The sequence below is a fragment of the Arachis ipaensis genome, chromosome B8 (genome assembly GCF_059453495.1).
Source record: "Arachis ipaensis isolate K30076 ecotype BB chromosome B8, ASM5945349v1, whole genome shotgun sequence".
In the NCBI taxonomy this organism is placed as follows: Eukaryota; Viridiplantae; Streptophyta; class Magnoliopsida; order Fabales; family Fabaceae; genus Arachis; species Arachis ipaensis.
The window spans coordinates 60,062,734-60,083,468 of NC_142443.1; the positions used below are offsets into that span (position 1 = coordinate 60,062,734).

At 40.5% G+C, this 20,735-nt stretch overlaps 1 non-coding gene across 1 annotated transcript; it reads left to right on the top strand.

Moving 5' to 3' along the window:
- The first annotated feature begins 3,701 nt into the window (after positions 1 to 3,701).
- LOC148548268 (small nucleolar RNA R71) lies at positions 3,702 to 3,805 on the top strand. Its single transcript, XR_015897614.1, has one exon. It is a non-coding gene; the product is annotated as a small nucleolar RNA R71 (small nucleolar RNA).
- The last annotated feature ends 16,930 nt before the right edge of the window (positions 3,806 to 20,735 follow it).

A 20,735-nucleotide genomic window follows, 5' to 3' on the forward strand; every position in this document is an offset into this window, starting at 1 on the left:
GAATAGTTTTGGCATCTCACTTTATCCATTGAGGTTCAGAATGATTGGCATCTATAGGAACTCAGAGTTCAGATAGTGTTATTGATTCTCCTAGTTCAGTATGATGATTCTTGAACACAGCTATTTTATGAGTCTTGGCCGTGGCCCTAAGCACTTTGTTTTCCAATATTACCACCGGATACATAAATGCCACAGACACATAATTGGGTGAACCTTTTCAGATTGTGACTCAGCTTTGCTAGAGTCCCCAATTAGAGGTGTCCAGGGTTCTTAAGCACACTCTTTTTTTGCTTTGGACCTTGACTTTAACCGCTCAGTCTCAAGTTTTCACTTGACACCTACATGCCACAAGCACATGGTTAGGGACAGCTTGGTTTAGCCGCTTAGACCAGGATTTTATTCCTTTAGGCCCTCCTATCCACTGATGCTCAAAGCCTTGGGATCCTTTTTATTTGCCCTTGCCTTTTGGTTTTAAGGGTTATTGGCTTTTTGCTCTTGCCTTTTGGTTTTAAGAGCTTTGGCTTTTTCTGCTTGCTTTTTCTTTTCTATTTTATTTTTTTTTTCGCCTAATATATTTTTTTTTTCTGCAAGCTTTGTTCTTTGCTGCTTTTTCTTGCTTCAAGAATCATTTTTATGATTTTTCAGATTATCAAATAACATGTCTCCTTATCATCATTCTTTCAAGAGCCAACATATTTAACATTCTTAAACAACAACTTCAAAAGACATATGCACTGTTCAAGCATTCATTCAGAAAATAAGAAGCATTGTCACCACATCAATATAATCAAACTAAGTTCAAGGATAAATTCGAAACTCATGTACTTCTTGTTCTTTTGAATTAAAACATTTTTCATTTAAGAGAGGTGATGGATTCATAGGACATTCATAACTTTAAGACAAATTTACTAACTACTAATGATCATGTAATGAAGACACAAACACAGATAACACATAACATAAAGAAAACGAAAAACAGAAGAAATAAGAACAAGGAATGAGTCCACCTTAGTGACGGTGGTGTTTCCTTCTTGAGGAACCAATGATGTCCTTGAGCTCTTCTATGTCTCTTCCTTGTCTTTGTTGCTCCTCCCTCATTGCTTTTTGATCTTCTCTGATTTCATGAAGGATGATGGAGTGCTCTTGATGTTCCACCCTTAGTTGCTTCCAATAATTGTGTGGGAGAAAATGTATCCCCTGAGGTATCTCAGGGATCTCTTGATTTGCAGTCAAATGTTCTACCACTGAGCTATAGACCCTTGATGGAAGCTTTTGTCTTCCCTTTCCTCTTTCTAGAGGTTTCTCTGGCCTTAGGTGCCATCAATGGTTATGGAAAAAACAAAAAAGCTATGCTTTTTTCCACACTAAACTTAGAATGTTGCTCGCCCTCGAGCAAAAGAAGAAAGAATAGAAGAAGAAGAAGAAGATATGGAGGAGATGGATGGATGTGTGTATTCGGCCATATGGGTGGGATTGGGTGGAAAAAGGGGTATTGAATTTTGTAGGTAAGTGGGATGTGAGTGGTGAATGGAAAACAGAAGGGATGATCATGAATGGAGAGAGAGGGTGAGGTAGGTGGGGATCCTGTGGGATCCACAGATCCTGAGATGATCCTGTGGGGTCCACAGATCTTGAGGTGATCCTGTGGTGTCCATAGATCCGGAGGTGTCAAGGATTTACATCCCTGCACCCATTAGGCATGTAAAAATGCTCTTGCACACAACTCTGGGCGTTCAGCGCCAGGTTGGTGCCCATTTTGGGCATTCAGCGCCAGAACCATGCTCTGTTCTGGCGTTGAACGCCAGGCATATGCTTCCTCCAGGGTGTGATTTTTCTTCTGCTGTTTTTGATTCCGTTTTCAATTTTTCTCTTTATTTTGTGACTCCACATGATCATGAACCTATAAAGACATATATCTAAGAAAAATATAGTTAGATAAATAAAAATTGGGTTGCCTCCCAACAAGCGCTTCTTTAATGTCACTAGCTTGACAGTGGGCTCTCATGGAGCCTCACAGATGTTCAGAGCATTGTTGAGACTCTCCAACACCAAACTTAGAGTTTGGATATGGGAGTTCAACACCAAACTTAGAGTTTGGTTGTGGCCTCCCAACACCAAACTTAGAGTTTGACTGTGGGGGCTTTGTTTGACTCTGCTTTGAGAGAAGCTTTTTCTGCTTTCTCTCCATGGATGCAGAGAGAGATCCTTGAGTTGTAAACACAAGGTTGTCCTTATTCAATTGAAGGATCAATTCTCCTCTGTCCACATCAATCACAGCTCTTGCTGTGGCTAGGAAAGGTCTTCCTAGGATGATGGATTCATCCTCTTCCTTTCCAGTATCCAGGACTATGAAATCAGCAGGGATGTAAAGGCCTTCAACCTTTATTAACACGTCCTCTACTTGTCCATAAGCCTATTTTCTTGAATTCTCTGCCATCTCTAATGAGATTTTAGCAGCTTGCACCCCATAGATTCCCAGTTTCTCTATTACAGAGAGGGGCATGAGGTTTATACCTGAACCAAGATCACACAAAGCCTTAAAGATCATGGTGCCTATGGTACAAGGTATTATGAACTTTCCAGGATCCTGTCTCTTCTGAGGCAATGTCAGTTGATCCAGATCACTTAGTTCATTGGTGAACAAGGGAGGTTCATCTTCCCAAGTCTCATTGCCAAATAATTTGGCATTCAGCTTCATGATTGCACCAAGAAACTTGGCAGCTTGCTCTTCTGTAACATCCTCATTCTCTTCAGAAGAGGAATACTTATCAGAGCTCATGAATGGCATAAGGAGGTTCAATGGAATCTCTATGGTCTCTAGATGAGCCTTAGAGTCCCTTGGTTTCTCAGAGGGACACTCCTTATTGATCACTTGACGTCCCAGGAGGTCTTCCTCATTGGGATTCGCGTCCTCTCCTTCCCTTACAGGTTCGGCCATGGTGCTTATGTCAATGGCCTTGCACTCTCCTTTTGGATTCTCTTCTGTATTGCTTGGGAGAGTACTAGGAGGGATTTCAGTGATCCTTTTACTCAGCTGGCCCACTTGTGCTTCCAAATTTCTAATGGAAGATCTTGTTTCATTCATGAAACTTACAGTGGCTTTGGATAGATCAGAGACTAAGTTTGCTAAATTAGAAGTATTTTGTTCAGAGTTCTCTGTCTGTTGCTGAGTGGATGATGGAAAAGGTTTATTATTGTTAAACCTGTTTCTTCCACCATTATTAAAGCCTTGTTGAGGCTTTTGATCCTTCCATGAGAAATTGGGATGATTTCTCCATGATGAGCTATAGGTGTTTCCATAAGGTTCACCTAAGTAATTCACCTCTGCTATTGCAGGGTTCTCAGGATCATAGGCTTCTTCTTCATAAGAAGCCTCTTGAGTACTGTTGGATGCAGCTTGCATTCCATTCAGACTCTGAGAAATCATATTGACTTGCTGAGTTAATATTTTGTTCTGAGACAATATGGCATTCAGAGTATCAACTTCAAGAACTCCCTTCTTCATAGGCGTCCCATTATTCACAGGATTCCTCTCAGAAGTGTACATGAACTGGTTATTTGCAACCATGTCAATGAGTTCTTGAGCTTCTGCAGGCGTTTTCTTTAGGTGAATGGATCCACCTGCAGAAGTGTCCAATGACATCTTTGATAGCTCAGATAAACCATCATAGAATATATCCAGGATGGTCCATTCTGAAAGTATGTCAGAAGGACACTTTTTGGTCAACTGTTTGTATCTTTCCCAAGCTTCATAGAGGGATTCACCATCTTTTTGTTTGAAGGTTTGAACATCCACTCTAAGCTTGCTCAGCTTTTGAGGAGGAAAGAACTTGGCTAAGAAAGCCGTGACCAGCTTATCCCAAGAGTTCAGGCTGTCTTTGGGTTGAGAGTCCAACCATATTCTAGCTCTGTCTCTTACAGCAAAAGGGAAAAGCACGAGCCTGTAGACTTCAGGATCTACTCCATTAGTCTTAACAGTATCACAGATCTGCAAGAATTCAGTTAAGAACTGAAAAGGATCTTCAGATGAAAGTCCATGAAACTTGCAGTTCTGCTGCATCAGAGAAACTAATTGAGGTTTCATCCTCCTTTCATTATTATTATTTTCGGCTGCCATCTCCTCTTCCTGTTCGAAAATTTCTGAAAGGTTCTCTCTGGATTGTTGTAATTTAGCTTCTCTTAATTTTCTCTTCAGAGTCCTTTCAGGTTCTGGATCTGCTTCAACAAGAATGTTCTTGTCCTTGCTCCTGCTCATATGACAAAGAAGAGGGCACAGAAAAAAGATAATAATAATAGAGATCCTTTATACCACAGTATAGGGATCCCTTTGTGAGTGGAAGAAAAGAGGGAGATAAAGAATGTAATGTAATGGAAGAAACAAAACTGTGAGGAGGGTAGAGATGTGAGATGAGATGTTAGAAGATGAATAAATAAATAGAATAAGATGGGAGAGGGAGAATTTTCGAAAATAATTTTTTGAAAAAGGGTTAGTGATTTTCGAAAATGGTTTTTGAAAAATGTTAGTAATTTTTCAAAAAATTTTTGAAATCAAAAATAAAAATAATTAGTTAATTAAAAAGAAATTTTTGAAAAAGAGGGAAGATATTTTCGAAAATGAGAGAGATAGAGAGTTAGTTAAGTAGTTTTGAAAAAGTTAAGAAACAAACAAAAAGTTAGTTAGTTAGTTGAAACAAATTTTGAAAAGAGAAGAAGTTAGGAGGTTAGAAAAGATATTTTGAAATAAAATTTTTAAAAAAAAGTAAGATAAGAAGATATTTTTGAAAAGATATGATTGAAATTAGTTTTGAAAAAGAATTGATTTTTAAAATCACAATTAATGACTTGATTCACAAGAAATCACAAGATATGATTCTAGAACTTAAAGTTTGAATCTTTCTTAGCAAGTAAGTAACAAACTTGAAATTTTTGAATCAAAACATTAATTGTTATTGTTATTTTCGAAAATTTGATATAAAAATAAGAAAAAGATTTTTGAAAAATATTTTTGGAATTTTCGAAAATAACTAAGAATTTTGAAAAAGATTTGATTTTTGAAAAAGATAAGATTTTTTTAAAATGAAAATTTGATTTGACTCATAAAAACAACTTGATTTTAAAAATTTTTAAAAAAAAGTCAAATCTAATTTTCGAATTTATGAGAGAGAAAGAGGGAAATATATTTTTTTTTTGAATTTTTATGATGAGAGAGAAAAACATGAAAATTATGCAATGCATGAGAATTTTAGATCAAAACATATGATGCATGCAAGAATGCTATGAATGTCAAGATGAACACCAAGAACACTATGAATGTCAAGATGAACATCAAGAACATATTTTTGAAAAATTTTTTGATGCAAAGAAAACATGCAAGACACCAAACTTAGAATTCTTCAATGCTTAGACACTAGGAATTCAAGAATGCATATGAAAAACAAGAAAAGACACAACATGCAAATGCAAAGATCAAACAAGAAGACTTACCAAGAACAACTTGAAGATCATGAATAACACTATGAATGCATGATTATTTTCGAAAAAAATGCAAGATGCATATGCAAAAGACACCAAACTTGTAACATGACTCATGACTCAAACAATAAACATGAAAATATTTTTAATTTTATGATTTTCTAATTTTTTTTGGATTTTTATTTTATATTTTTCGAAAATTATTTGAAAAACAAAAATAAGGATTCCAAAATTTTTAATATGAATTCCAGGAATCTTGCCATGTTAGTCTTAAAGCTCCAATCAAAGGGTCAGGCATGGCTTAATAGCCAGCCAAGCTTTAATAAAAATATGAGTGTAATTCAGACATGACAAGCCTAGCATGCCCTATCCAAAAGAATTGGACATGGCTCCATTGAGGTGATTAGTTGAAGACCAATCCCAAAGCAATTTGGGTATGGCTTTACAGCCAGATAGGATTCAACATGTTTCATGAAATACTAGAATTCATTCTTAAAAATTTTGAAGCCATAGAATAATTTATTTTTGAAAACATTATTTTTAGTATTTTTTTTTTCGAAAACAAAGGAAAATATTTTTGAAAGATTTTTGAAAAATTTTTCTTTTGAAAATAAAACAAAAAGAAAATTACCTAATCTGAGCAACAAGATGAACCGTCAGTTGTTCAAACTTAAACAATCGCCGGCAACGGCGCCAAAAACTTGGTACGCGGAATCGTGATTACACTTTAATTATGTAAAATTCATCGCTCTTTCTTTCCCTGGCAATGGCCCCAAAAACATGGTGCCAATACCATGGTTCACAACTCCGTGTAACTGACTAGCAAGTGCACTGGGTCGTCCAAGTAATACCTTACGTGAGTAAGGGTCGAATCCCACGGAGATTGTTGGTATGAAGCAAGCTATGGTCACCTTGTAAATCTCAGTCAGGCAGATATAAAATAATAATGGAGTTTTCGAAATTAATGGTAAAATAGGGATAGAAATACTTATGTAAATCATTGGTGAGAATTTAAGATAAGTGAATAGAGATGCTTTCGTTCCTCTGAACCTCTGCTTTCCTGCTATCTTCATCCAATCAGTCTTACTCCTTTCCATGGCTGGCTTTATGTAATGCATCCCATTGTCAATGGCTACTTTCGGTCATCTCTTGGGAAAATGATCCAATGCCCTGTCACGGCACGGCTAATCGTCTGGAGGCATCACCCTTGTCAATGGTTGCATCCTATCCTCTCAGTGAATAATATGCTAACATGCTCTGTCACAGCACGCCTATTCATCTGTCGGTTCTCGATCATGTCGGAATAGAATCCATTGATTCTTTTGCGTTCTGTCACTACGCCCAACAATCGCGAGTTTGAAGCTCGTTACAGTCATCCAATCATTGAATCCTACTCGGAATACCACAGACAAGGTTTAGACTTTCCGGATTCTCTTGAATGCTGCCATCATTCTAGCTTACACCACAAAGATTCCGATTAAGAGATCTAAGAGATATTCATTCTAGCTTGTTGCATGTAGAACGGAAGTGTTTGTCAGGCACGCGTTCATAAGGGAGAAGGATGATGAGCGTCATATAATCATCACCTTCATCATGTTCTTGGGTACGAATGGATATCTTAGAAGCGAAATAAGATGAATTGAATAGAAAACAGTAGTACTTTGCATTAATCTTTGAGGAACAGCAGAGCTCCACACTTTAATCTATGGAGTGTAGAAACTCTACTGTTAAAAATACATAAGTGAAAGGTCCAGGCATGGCCGAGATGGCCAGTCCCCAAACATGATCTAAGATAGCATACAACTGATCATAGATTTCAAACACAATAGTAAAAGGTCCTATTTATAATAAACTAGCTACTAGGGTTTACATGAGTAAGTAATTGATGCATAAATCCACTTCCGGGGCCCACTTGGTGTGTGCTTGGGCTGAGCTTTGAGTGTTGCACGTGTAAAGGTCCTCCTTGGAGTTGAACGCCAGCTTTTGTGCCAGTTTGAGCGTTCAATTCTGGTTTTGGCTCCTTTTCTGGCGCTGGACGCCAGATTTGGGCAGAGTGCTGGCGTTGAACGCCAGTTTGCGTCATCTAAACTTGGCCAAAGTATAGACTATTATATATTGCTGGAAAGCCCTGGATGTCTACTTTCCAACTCAATTAGAAGCGCGCCATTTTGAGTTCTGTAGCTCAAGAAAATCCATTTTGAGTGCAGGGAGGTCAGAATCCAACAGCATCAGCAGTCCTTCTTCAACCTCTGAATCTGATTTTTGCTCAAGTCCCTCAATTTCAGCCAGAAAATACCTGAAATTACAGAAAAACACACAAACTCATAGTAAAGTCCAGAAATGTGAATTTAACATAAAAACTAATGAAAACATCCCTAAAATTAACTAGATCCTACTAAAAACATACTAAAAACAATGCCAAAAAGCGTATAAATTATCCGCTCATCAACAACTTATATTGAATGCCTTTAAAGTTTTAGTGTTACTCCTTGGTGAAATGTTGTTAACTTAACTACGTGATGTAATGCTATATATAAAAGGTTGATGGATTTTAATCTGTTATGTTCAAGTTCCTAGCTTACTTCCTTTTTATATTTATCAAATTAAACTAGGCTATAACTAAGCTATCTTATGTTAAAAAGGGTAAACTATACTAGTTAATCCACTAATAAGTTATAATTACAAACTAAACTAAATAACTAAGATATGACTAAAATGCAAAATACAGAAATAGAGTAAGAATACATAAAAGTAGCAATGTATAAATACTCAGAAAATAACGAAAAAAAGAAAAATATAGAAAAATATCCAAAATAAAAGAAAAGAGTATGTAGTGGTTCACCAAAATAAAACGCCAGAGATGGCGACCTCCCCACACTTAAAGTGAAGCATTGTCCCTGATGCTCAGTTAAGCCGGGTGTGAAGGGGTGTCATCACTGGTAGGGATGGTAGCTGGAGTCTCAGTGGTGGTGACTGGTTGAGGATCTGGCGGCTACAAAGGAGGGGCTGTCTGGATGGGGATCTCAGGATCTGCAGCCTGGATCTGCTGGGGTGCTGCCTGCTGGGTGTCTGCCTGCTCTGCCTCTCCCTGGGAATGGGTCGCTGCCTCAGACTCATCCGCCTCTTCCTCAGATGCCTCGGATAGTGTGTCGGGCTCGGAGGGGATGTCACCGGATCGAATCATCAGCTTCAGGTGCTCATAGCGTCGCTTGTTGCGACGCTCCATCTGGTCAAGTTGTCAAAACAAGCGGTGCACCAAATGATAGACAGGCTCTGTGGCAGGTGGAGGTGTAGTGGTGGTGGCAGGGGTAGGTGGTGCAGTAGAGAAAGAGGGACCGGCAGATGGTGTAGCTGTATCATCAGCAGTGGCAGTCAGGAAAGGAGGTCTGTAACCCAAGGCCAGGAAGTTCCTACTGTGAGGAATGATCTTCCTGCAGTCCGCGGCGGGTGGCCTCTCATCAACATCCTCCCATGGCACGTCAACCCGACGGCCCAGCTGTGTAACCAAGTATGGGAAAGGAAGAGTGCCTCGGATGTGGACCCTGGCCATATAGTGTTGAATAAAGCGTGGCAGGTACAGGTCCTTACCCTCCATCACACACCAAAGGAGGGTGATCATAGCGGCAGGTATCTCAGTCTCGTGAGTACTCGGCATAATGTAGTTGCTGAATATCTGATGCCATAGCCGAGCCTCATCGTTCAGGTAAATCCGCTTGATCCCTTTAGGCATGGTGGTGTTCTGACCCATGATCCAAGGAACTGGCAGGTCAAGGGCAATCCGGGCCTTGACTGCATCCCAGTCAAAACGCATATAGCGCATGTCCTCCTCAGCTTTCTGATAGCCATCTGTCTGATCAGTCTTAGGCAGAAGCTTCAGAACCTCTTCTATTGCCTCCTTAGTAACCAAAATTTGCTTCCCTCTGAGGTTCACTACATCTAGGGAAGTTTTGAAGTAGTTGTATTAGAATTTCCTAACCCAAGATGCATTAACCTCAGTCAGAGGTCTCTCCAGAAAGAACCAGCCTCTTTGTTTGATCTGATCAGAGGTGTATTGCTGGAGTTCTTCTGGGATCTTCAAAGTCCGCTCTAGGTATAGGTGCCTAGAGTTTGCAAACACCGGATACCTCAGCTTACAGTATCGGTTTGCAAATTTTATTGGATCAGTAGCCGGTAGCAGCTGGTCGGCCTTCTCCTGCTGGGTAAAATTTTTCTCCCGCAAGGAGGCATCATGCATGAGGTCGATGATAGACACGGAGGCTTCTCCTCTTTTCCTTTTGCCAGTAGTGGCCTTGCCTTTTCCCTTTCTATGGGAATCCGACATCCTGAAAAGCAGAAAACCAGGATATAATAAAAATGGGAAAGCAAATAGGCAAATAATCAAAGAAAACACAAAGTGGCAAAGGAGAATTAGAATGAGGTAAATGAGTTAAGGAAATGTGCATTCAGGATTGTATAGGAATGAAAAGGTCGAAAGGAAAAATTCACAATCCAAAATGTAATTGAATTCATGTTAAACAGAAAAAATTATCATTATGCCATGGTTAGAAAGTTAAAGGAAAGTGAAAAACCAGAAAAGAGATTTTAAAAGGGTAGTTTGGTTAGAATTTGAAAAAGAAGTTACTAATTTAAAATCAGGGAGTCAGTAAAAAGTGGGTTAAGGTAAGTGGCATAAAGAAAATATTCCATTTAACAAGGATTCACAGGTAGGAACTATAAGTAACTCACAACCAAACAAGAAAACAAGTTGATGCTGATTCAAATAGATATAAAGAAAGCAAAAATTGGAATCAAAACATCACAAATGCAGTTTATAAACCAGGAAATCAAAAAAGATAAGAAAGCATGCCCAGGCATTCATGAAATGGTTTGGTTAAAGCAGAGGAAAACAGAGTTCAAATTGCCAAACCGAAACATGAGTGAAAACATTTTTATAGAAATTTGGGCAGCATTCCGGCTAAAATTGGATTATCTCGGAAAATAAACAACAATCAAAGCAGTTCATATGAATTAAAAATCAAGCTGCAGTTACAGATAATGAATAGAAACATGAAAATTCAGAGTAATAAGCAGCAAATGCAGGAAATCATAGCATATGAACAAGATTACAGCAACAGCAGATTTGCAAATATGATAAAACAAAAACAAGAACAGTGCAAATAAACAGACCTAAATCCACTAACCACGTCCTAGGCTACCTAACACCCTAAAATCCACTACAACATGCATATCTAACTATCCTAACATGATCATAAACGGAAAAAAAATAAGAAAAAATACGAACGGATAAAAGGAATCGCGTGTTGCGGAACCTGGAAGGCGAAAGAAGGAGGTTGGGGTACAGAGGTGGCTGGGTTGGTGGCGGTGACGTCCGGCGCGGCGGCTGGCGGTGGTGGGCACGGCGGTTGCTGGCGCGGCTGTTTGGGGGCAGGGGGAAGGGATGGGATAATGGGGGGTAGGGGAAGATAGGAAGGGGGGTGGGTGCGGCTGGGACGGACGGCGGCGGTGGGTGGTGGTTCACGGAGGGCAGTGGCAGAGAGGGGGGGAAGGGAAAGAAAGAAGAAGAAAGAAAAGGGGGGGAAAAGAGGGGGTTGGGTGGTGGTGGCGTCTGGGTGGTCGGTGGTGTCAGCGGTGGTCGGGGCGGCGGCAATGGTGGCTGGGTGGTGGTTGAGAATAGAAGAAGAAGAGAGGGAGAAGAGGGTTGGGGGGGCTGCGCGACTGATAGGGTTCGTGTGGCTTGGGGGATTATATTTTCAAATCCACGCGATCGCGTGGGGACGCGGTCGCATGGTGGGGGGTGAAAATGGAGTTAACGCGATCGCGTGGGTCTCGCGATTGCATGAAAGGGATAGAAGAGGGGATGACGCGATCGCGTGGGCCGCGCGATCGCGTCGCTGGAAATTGTGCTAAACGCACGACTCCAGCGTCGTTTCAGCGCAACTCTCTATCTCCTTCTAGGGTGATGTGCAATCCATGCGACGCGATCGCGTCGCTCACGCGGTCGCATGGGATTGGTTGTGTGCATGTGACACAATCGCTTGGGGCATGCGGTCGCGTGGTCCATTTTGTGCTAAACGCACCAGGGCCGCATGATTCCAGCCTAACTTTCTGGACGTTGGATCTTTACGCCGATCTCCAGGTCACGCGGCCGCGTGGTTGACGCGGTCGCGTGGGTTATGTTTTCGCAATATGACGCGATCGCATGGGACATGCGGTCGCGTCTTACACCCCTTTTTTTTATGCAGAATGCAATGATTAATATGAGTGTTATGCATGATTCCAGGTTCAATAAAGTAAACTAAAAAGGAAGTAAAAATAAAAACAAATAACATGAAATAAACTGAAAAAAAAGCGACCATACCATGGTGGGTTGTCTCCCACCTAGTACTTTTAGTTAAAGTCCTTAAGTTGGACATTGGAGGAGCTTCCTGCTATGGTGGCTTATGTTTAAATTCGTCCAAAAATCTCCACCAGTGCTTGGAATGCCAATAGCCTTCGGGGTCCCAAACTAGGCATGTAAAGCTTCTGAGCAGCTTCAAACAGATTTTCAGACTCTCATGATGACGAATGTCAGGATAGAGTCCATGATTCCAAGCCTTGCTTTTAAATCCACCTCCGTCTTGATCTACATGTTTCCATCCGGGCAGTTTAAAAAGTAGAATCTCACCATGGTGACCAAACGTTCTCCGTGATCCATGCAATTGAGCATGATACCAATCCGTGTACTTCGAGGTGAAGCGTGGAACCTTATTGAACCTTGTGCACCAGCTCTGAGTACGAGCCATTTCCCTTTTACTCTTAAAGCCGCAAAGAGCTCTAAGCTGGCCATTTGTTTCAAGCAAACCATATTCAAATGAATAAGTAAAATTATAGGTTAAGGATTGTACCCACTTGAAGCTTGTATTGGGTGGCAATGGCCTTGGGGTAGGTGTTTCTGGTGGTTATGTAAGTTCTTCTCCCTTGGGTTCTTCTGTGAATTTCTCCGCTTCCTTGCAAGAGTCTTCAAATGTAGTATCACCCTGGTCAAAGTCTTCTATGTCTTCCTCATCACTCGAGTCATAGATTGGAGGTTGAGAGAAATCTACCTCTGCGTCATCTTCGTATTCGTCTGGGAAAGATTCTTCGATCTCAGAGAATTCACTTGCGGATGCAAGTTCATTACTAAGAGAGCTAGACTTGTGACTATCACTATCAAGGGAATTTGCTTCTTGGATTATTTTGTCTGATTCTTCATAAACGACTTGCCTTGGGGGTTGTGCACTATCCTCCTTAGCATCAACTGTAACGTCCTTGATGGAGTTCTCTTCAGCTCTGGATTCCCATGGAGGTTCAGCATCTCCTAGATCTTCAACCAACTCTTCTTCTTGAACAATGACAGCTTCTTATACTTGTTCTAGTATGAATTCATACTCTGTCTTGTCCACTGGAGTCTCTAGTATCTCCTTCATGCTACGCTCTTCATGAAATTGTCCACATGGGGCTGTGGTTGGTCCTTGAATGTTTGAGCGTCTAGAAACCCATTGGATTACTGCTTGCTCCAGTTGTCGAATGGTTGTTTGAAGTTTATTTACTATTTCCTTCAAGCGAACCTCTGATTCTCGGGGTGCTGGATTTGGACATGATACATAGGAAAGTGGTGGTGATTGGGAGTGATTGGATTGGTACTGGGGTAAGGAAGCATCATACGGTGGCGAAAGGTGAAAAGAAGCTTGTGAGTGTGGTGGTTCGAGGTTATGTTGAGAGGATGGTCTATAGGCACGGGGTGGGGCTTGTTGGTAGTTACAAGGTTGTCCACCATATCTCCCAACTGGGTATGCATTGTGGAATGGTCGTTGTCCATGATATCTTGGAGGGTGTTGTTGCCTAAACGGTTGATTAGATCCTCTTGGCTCCATCCATCCTTGATTGGTCTGACCTTGACGCATATTCCTGCTGTAACTTCTATTTCCTTAACAAAGTTAGAACCAAACTCAAAGCGAGAGGGGTGAGAATTCATAGTAGTGAATGAAAAATAAAAAGGAAAAACAGAAATAAATAAACAAGTAAAAGAAAAATATTCACAATAACCAATAATAAGGCACACGTTAGCAGATCCCCGGCAACGGCGCCATTTTGACGAGAGAACTTTTGCGTGGTCTAGAAATTTGCGGATAAATCCTCGTTGCAAGTATAGTTTTTAAACCTTCAAAAGTCCTTTCATACAAACGTTTTTGGTTGTCACAAGTAACAAACCCCTTAAAAATTGTTAACCGAGTATTCAAACCTCGGGTCGTCTTCTCAAGGAACTGCAGGGAAGTATGTTCTTATTATTGGCTATAAAGGTTGTAATCGGGGTTTAGAAGATGAGAAGCAAGTGATTTAAATGGCAATTAAAATCAATAAATAACTGTAAAGCAACTTTTGGCAGGGTAAGAGAAATTGGAAGTCCAACTTGGTTATCCCTCTCAACAATAATGAAAGTTGAATCTTAATTCCTCTTAGTCAACCTTTAAAGCAAAGGAAAGTCAAGGGACTAATTAGTTTGACCTTCGAATCCTATTTATTTCCTAAGAAAAAGTTGGGATTATTGAAGTTCAGTTCAATTAGCAAGATAACGATTATCAATTATGCTGAGTTGATAATATTGAGTTACTGATTTCTTAACCAAGACCAAAAGGGGAAAAAGTAAAATTTCTGGAATAAAAATGCCCTTAGATGGGAAGCGAAAATATCTTAATTCAAAGAGAACAATAATAAACTGAAATACCTCAAATAATCATTAATTCAAATCATAACATGGAAACGGTTCATAAGCCAATTTGGCAACATTTATAGATACGAATAAAAGCATTAAAGTAAAAGTAGCATAGAAACATAGATTAAAGTAAATATTAAACCTGGATCGAGAGTCACTCTTAAAAACTAAGAGAAGTCCTAAATCCTAATCCTAAGAGAGAGAGGAGAGAACCTCCCTCAAAACTAAATCTAAATCATGGAAAGTGAAAAGTGGCGAGCTCTCAGAATGGATGCATTCCCCCACTTCATAACCTCTGGTCTATGCCTTATGGACTTGGATTTGGGCCAAAAAGGGCTTCAGAATTCGCTATGAGAGTTTTCTGCAATTTCTGGTGCGTGGCCTCTGTGACGCGTCCGCATGGGTCACGCGGTCGCATCATTCGGAGCTTTTCTTTGCCACGCGGTCGCGTCAGTCATGCGACCGCGTCATATACATTCTGCTTAAGGCGCGCGGTCGCGTCAGTCATGCGACTGCGTCACTGCTTCTTTGCGCTTGGCATGTGTCCGCGTCGCCCATGCGATCGCGTGGATGCTAATTTCTTCAGAAGCTCCGTTTTGTGCTTTCCTTCCAATTTTGTATGTTTCCTTTCCATCCTTTAAGTCATTCTGCCTTAGAAAATCTGAAACTACTCAACACACTAATCACGGCATCGAATGGAAATAAAGGTAATTAAAATAATTAATTTTAAAGCTTAGGAAACATGTTTTTTCACATACATCACATAATCAGGAAGGAGAGTAAAACCATGCAATTAACATGAATAAGTGTTTGAAAGATTGAATAAATCACTCAAATTAAGCACAAAATACATCATAAAATATGGGTTTATCAATCACCTGTTAGGTAAATCCCATTATTGCTTTTTAGATGGTTATACAGGCTATTTTCAAATCCATATAGCTCCTGAAGATCAGGAAAAGACTACTTTTACATGTTCTTTTGGAACTTATGCTTATAAGAGAATGCCCTTTAGCTTATGCAATGCACCAGTTACTTTCCAAAGGTGCATGATGAGTCTTTTCTCTGACCTTATTGAGAACTGTATCGAGGTTTTTATGGATGATTTTAGCGTTTATGGTTATTCATTTAGCCTTTGCCTAGATAGTTTACCTAGAGTGTTAGATAGATGTGTTAGTACGAACCTTGTATTGAATTTTGAAAAATGTCACTTTATGGTAAAACAAGGGATTGTACTAGGACATGTTGTGTCTAATACTGGCATTTCTGTAGATCCAACAAAGGTGGATGTTATTTTTAGTTTACCTTACCCCTCCTCTGTGAAGGAAGTCTGTTCGTTCCTTGGCCATGCGGGTTTTTACCGGAGATTCATTAAGGACTTCAGTAAGGTAGCACTACCCTTATCCAGACTACTGCAGAAAGATATTGAGTTCGAGTTCAGTGAGGATTGCAAACAAGCATTTGATAAGCTGAAGACCGCCTTGACTCAAGCTCCAATTGTGAGAGGACTAGACTGGAGCCAGCCATTTGAAATCATGTGCGACGCCTCCAATCATGCAGTAGGAGCGGCGCTGGCTCAGCGTGAAGGTAAGGATCCTTTTGTAATTTCTTATGCTTCTAAGACTTTAGACGCCGCTCAGTCTAATTACACTACTACTGAGAAAGAGCTTCTTGCTATTGTTTTTGCTCTGGATAAATTCCGAGCCTATTTACTTGGTGCTAAAGTAGTAGTGTACTCAGACCACGCAGCTCTAAAGTATTTATTAGCTAAAAAGGAGTCCAAACCGAGGCTTATACGTTGGATACTGCTACTACAAGAATTTGATTTAGAAATTAAGGATAGGAGTGGTAACCAGAATCTAGTGGCAGACCACTTGAGTCGCCTTGAGCACATTAAGGATACCTCCACTCCTATAAATGATAATTTCCCATTCGACAACCTACAAGCAGTATCTGAAGTAGTCCCTTGGTATGCGCCTGTAGCTAATTATCTAGTTAGCCGCACCTTTCCTCCAGACTTTACTAAGCATCAAAGAGACAAGCTGAAAAGCCAGTCCAAATATTATATATGGGATGACCCATATTTATGGGGATGTGGCACTGACCAGGTAATTAGACGGTGTGTGCCTCAATCAGAATTCCAATCCATTTTGGAGGCCTACCACTCATCTGAGAGTGGAGGATATTTTGGCCCTCAAAGAACAGCTAGAAAAATTTTAGACTGTGGATTCTGGTGGCCTACTCTTTTTAAAGACGCTGCTGAATTTTGTAAATCTTGTTCCCCATGCCAAAGGTTTGGTAATATATCCAAGAGGAATGAGATGCCTCAACAGATTATGCTTTTCTGTGAAATTTTTTATGTTTGGGGCATTGACTTCATGGGTCCATTTCCAAATTCTAATGGTCATTTTTATATATTGTTAGATGTAGATTACGTTTCTAAATGGGTGGAAGCAATTCCTACCCACATTGATGACGCTAACACTATTGTTTCCTTTGTTAGAAACCATATTATTTGTCGCTTTGGATCACCACGAGCAATCATGAGCGATCAAGGCACCCATTTTTGTAACAGGAGACTAACAGGATTACTGAAAAAGCATGAGATAATTCATAAAGTGGCAATAGCTTACCATCCTCAGATTAATGGGCAAGCTGAGGTGTCAAATAGAGAAATAAAGCGTATATTGCAGAAGATAGTCAAACCCCATAGAAGAGACTGGAGCACCAGGCTACAAGATGCACTCTGGGCATACAGAACAGCATACAAGACACCCATTGGGATGAGTCCCTTCCGCTTAGTTTATGGAAAAGCCTGTCACCTCCCAGTTGAGGTAGAGCACAAAGTCTTTTGGGCAGTGAAGGAGTGCAACATGGGATTTGAGAAAGCCAGAGCTGAAAGGAAGTTGCAACTGCAAGAATTAGAAAGCCTTCGCCTAGAAGCTTATGAGAACTCAAGACTGTACAAGGAAAAGATGAAGGCTGTGCATGATAAGCACATCAAGAGGAGAGAGTTCCAACCTGGGGACTTAGTCCTCCTTTATAACTCTAGACCGAGGCTCATGCCAGGCAAGTTGAGATCAAGATGGGAAGGTCCATATAGAGTAGAGAAGGCTAAGCCATACGGAGTTTTCCACCTGAGTCATCCTTCAAGCTCTGAATTCATCAAAGTTAATGGACATCGCTTAAAGCTATATCATGGTGAGAAGGCAACGAAAAACAAGGAGCTAGAGATCTTCCTCTTGGAGGATCCACCAACAGCAGAAGACTGAGCTAGTGGAGTGTCCAACTTAAGGACGTTAAAGCAAAGTGCTGGGTGGAAGACAACCCACCATGGTATGATCGTTCCTTTCTTTCTTCTTAGTTTTCTTTTTCAATAACTCTTCTCATTATTAGCACATTTAGTTTGCATCTTCATTTGCACAATTGCATATAAAAAAAAAGCAAAGAGAGAGGAGGAAAGCGGCATGCGACGCGAAAGCGTCACCGACGCATCCGCGTCGTATTAGCCCTGGGAAGAAAAAGCAAACTTAACAGAAAGTCATGCGACAGCGTGGCTGGAGGCGTGCCTTCGGCATAATTCGACCCACGCGACCGCATCGTTGAACGCATACGCGTGCCCTGAAATTCGATGTAAGAAAGGGTGCATGGCAGCAAGTTGTGATGGAATGGGGCTAGAATGGCGCTAGACGCACAAGCCCTACCACGCGAACGCGTGCCTCACGCGTCCGGGTCCTATTCCACTCTTGGCCATTCACGCGATCGCGTCCACCACGCGAACACGTCTCCCTGAAATTTGGCAACAATGAGTTTCGAACAGAGAGTTGTGCGAGCGCGAGGCTGCCTTCGCGCCAGTAGCACAGAACGAGTCACGCATCCGCGTGACCGACGCGTCCGCGTCAATTCATATAAGCGCCATTCACGCGAACGCGTACCCCACGCGTCCGCGTCGCCTGCGCCACACAACATATCCATATCTGCCAAAATATCTTATCTTTCTCTTCCCCAAATCCTACTTTTTCTTTTCCCTTCTTATTTCTTTCTTCCTCTTTCTTCCTCCTTCCTTCTTTCTCACTTTCTACTTTCTCTTTCTCACCACCATCATCATGGTTTTTGTTTTCTTTCTTCCCTCTTTACTTTCCTATTCTTCTTCTTGTTTTTATGTTTTCTTTTCTTTTCTTTTTCTTTTATTTTTACTTTCATTATCCATGTTTTCTTTTTTTTCTTTTTCTTTTAATTGGTGTTGGAAATTTATTTGGGTCATTATTATTTCTTATGATTTGCTTGTGGATTGTTATGGAAATTGTTTGACAATCATATATTGGCATTGTGCACCATTTTTAAGATTTTTTTTATTCTACTACTCTAAATGCTTGCTTTTCACAAAACCCTTTTTATATTATATTATTTAAATATAATTGTTATCACAAACAGGTTATTAGTTTGAAAGGCTTGGTAATCTAACTTGTACATTGAATGTGTGATCTATGCTACTCATGCCTTTGCCGGCATGCCAATAAACACCTTGCATTTAATTGTCATCATATGCACTTGCTATATTTCCATTGATGATTTTTCACATATAGTCATGACCATGTGTTAACATCATTCATCTTTAATGTGCATTGATTACCACCTTTCCCGTTCTCTTCCTTGCTCTAACCCTTGACATTTTAACATACTTTCTCTTTTCCTTCTTTTAGGATGGCCACCAAGAAAGGCAAGGAGAAAGCTACTCCCAAATCAACAGCACGGAGAGGAACAAAAAGAGCATTAGTGGCAAAGCCATCTTCAACTGTAGTTAAGCCCTCAACAAAAAGAATTAAAAGGATTATAAAGGTTGATGAAAAAGAGAAAGCCTTCCCAGCAAAGGACATTGCGCGATTTACCAACCACTACTGTGAGCAGATGTTCCCCATACTGGCAGAAAGGAGTTACAACAACGAATACCTTCTTATCCTCCCGACCCGTATTGCTAAATTTGTTGAGCCGCGAATTGAGCGACGACAATGGGCTTCCTACAGAGACAGCCACGGCAGGTTAATCTTTCCTGGGTAGTCGAGTTCTACTCTAATTTCTACCTGCCAACCCTGAAGTTTGTCTATGTTCATCAAAAGCAAGTTCCCATTACAGACGAGGCCATTCAGCGAGCTTTAGATCTTCCCCCTACTCCAGAAGGACTGGATGCATTTCAAGAAGCTTCACTCAAGTGCCAGACATACCAATTCGACTAGGACGCTGTTCTCAGAGTTATCGCACAACTTGGCAGCAGATGGATCTACGGATACCATCGTTCCCGACCTAAGGGAATATCGGCTTCTGCACTTACCTTGGAGGCTCGCGTATGGGCACAGATCATGTCCCATTCTGTCTTTCCGGGCACTCACGAGTCATCCTTCACTGCAGACATGGCTGTTTTACTCTGGTGTATCTATACAGACCAGCACCTAAACTTACCAAGACACATCCCGAATACAATGGGACACGTACAAATTACGGGCAACTTACCTTTTCCCGCCTTGGTTTCCGATCTCGTCTCAGCAGTCAGAGTCTCCTACAGAGCTGGGGACACCAAAGCCATGCTTCTACGGGATGATCAATATGTCCCTAACGGGAAATATATCAGACCTCCAGCTGCCACTACAAGCTAACCTATTGAACCGGCTGAAGACATTCCTCCTTCAACACCACAAGCACCCTCAACAAACCAACTGCTCCATCAGATACTTGAAAGGTTGGATCGGCAGGAACACAAAGCAAAGCTAAGAGAGCGCCGTAAGAAGTGCCGATTCACATACCTCAAGGAGCTACTTATGGGACACTTCAAAGACCCAGACACCTCGGACTCCACTTCCTTTACCAGCACAGGGAGCCATGACGGTCCCGACTGTGGAGATACTACTACCAGCCCACCTTTATTCCTGACAGATGGCACCGAGGACGGTGCAAAATCTTAAGTGTGGAGAGGTCGGTCAGTACCTGACTTCCGGAGGTAATTTCTCTTCCCTAACACCAATAAAATAGGATATTTAGTTAGTTTTTTCTTTTGTAGAATAGGATAAATTGCATAGTAATAGGTTAGTTGCATGCATGTTCTACTTGATTGAAAAGATAATAAGTTTCTTTTAAGACCCTATTTTTTTTGAAAAAAAAATTTCACTAATTTAAATAAATAAAACATTTATGTTAAATTTGTTTGAAGTTGTAATTGGAACATGGTTTTTGAGCTAAAGAACACACAACCTGTGAGACTTTGAGCTTAGTTACATGGTTGCCTTATTTAACCATAAATATTTTATTCTTGTGTATTTACTTCTCTATGATTGTAATCTATATTTTATTTCATCCTATATGTCCAATGTTTAATATATTTATATGTTTCCATATGATTGAGGTCATTATTTATTTAGCTCACTTATCCCAATTAAACTTACCCCTTAAGTTACCTTTGTTAGCCACTTTGAGCCTTTAAATCTCATTTGTTCTGTATTTTACCATATTACTAACCTTAAGTGGAAAAATAATTATATAT